Here is a 1419-nt window from a genome sequence, read left to right as displayed (position 1 = left end):
GATTGAATCCTTGGCCAAACCCTTGGTTAGCTTGGTTTCCTTGGTAAAAGTTTTGATTACCTTGGTTCCCTTGGTTACCCCTATAATCTTGGTATGCTTGAAATTGGTTGGCAAAGTTTTGGTTGGATCCTTGGTTGTTGTTGAATGAGGGTCTAGGTGGACGGTTGGAAAAATTGTTAAATGCTTGGAAAGCATTCACCTCTTGCACATTGTACCCATCAAAATTGTTGTAATGGTTATTTGCACATACTTCATAAGTGTGACCCATCCCTCCACATGACTCACATGTTGATCTTTGCATCACTTCCTCCATGGATGGTCCATGAGAAGTTGTAGTTTGATTCACTTGGTTTACTTGCTTCTTCTTACTCAACTCTTCAAGCTTTTTGGTGAGCATATCAAGCTTAGCATTAGTCTCCACATTCACTAAGAATTCGGGAGGGTGCTTGCTTCTTCTCAAGACATTCACTCTTGTGCCATAATTTGCCTCGGAGTCCACCATTTTCTTGATTAGAGTCGTGCCCTCCTCTTCACCCAAATGATCGAATCTCCCTCCCGCGGAGGCATTCACCATTTCTTTTGTCCTTGGGAGCAAAGTTTGAAAGAAGGTTTGAGTCACGTACCAAGCCGGGATTCCATGATGAGGGCAACTAGCAAGTAGATCTAGGTACCTATCCCATGCCTCTCCTAGGGACTCTCCTTCCTCTTGTTGAAAGGTATGAATTTCGTTCCGGAGCATAGCGGTCTTTGATGATGGATAATACTTCTCTAGGAACGCCTTGGCTAAGGCATCCCATGTAGTAAATGTGTCCGGAGGGTGCACATTCAACCAACGATCCGCCTTGCCCGTTAGAGAAAATGAGAATAACATAATCCTTAGTGTATCCTCGGATACCCCATTCTTTTTCATCATAGAGACCTTCCTCTTGAACCTCCTTAGGTGAGCATGAGCATCTTCTTCAATGTGTCCTCCAAACAAGTCTTTTTAAATTAGGCCAACTTGAGCCGGGTGCATCTCAAAATTGTTTGGAGCCAAGATGCCAAAATTAATGGGGTTACAAGCATCATTATGGTTTGGACGGTTATGGTCACGTAAAGCCATTGGTGGTGGTGGTGGATTTGGTATATGAGAAGGTGGTGTTTGAGGTGGGTTATTTGGAAGTTGGAAGTTGTGAAATGGATTTTCTATTGAAGGCTCAATTGTAATGTTTGGTTGTTGTTGAGTTGTGTTTTCAATGAGAGGTTGGATGGGTGGATTTGCTTGGTTTATGGTTGCTTGAGAAGAGGTTATAACCCTTGCAATGGTCCTATTCCTTAAGGCTCTAAAAAGCCTTTCGGGATCGGAGTCAAAGAGCAAAGCTTGGTGGTTCCTCCTAGGCATACAACTTGTCAAACCGTAAGACTCCTAGTGCTTTTACA

The 1419-nt window shown here is 43.3% G+C and overlaps 1 non-coding gene across 1 annotated transcript; it reads left to right on the top strand.

The window, feature by feature from the left end:
* The first annotated feature begins 632 nt into the window (after positions 1–632).
* On the top strand, positions 633–739 carry LOC141609639 (small nucleolar RNA R71). The gene has a single exon (XR_012527561.1). It is a non-coding gene; the product is annotated as a small nucleolar RNA R71 (small nucleolar RNA).
* The last annotated feature ends 680 nt before the right edge of the window (positions 740–1419 follow it).

The sequence above is a fragment of the Silene latifolia genome, chromosome 10 (genome assembly GCF_048544455.1).
Source record: "Silene latifolia isolate original U9 population chromosome 10, ASM4854445v1, whole genome shotgun sequence".
Taxonomy (NCBI): domain Eukaryota; kingdom Viridiplantae; phylum Streptophyta; class Magnoliopsida; order Caryophyllales; family Caryophyllaceae; genus Silene; species Silene latifolia.
Note: the sequence above shows the minus strand (reverse complement) of the source record. Positions and strands in the feature narration are given on the sequence as shown.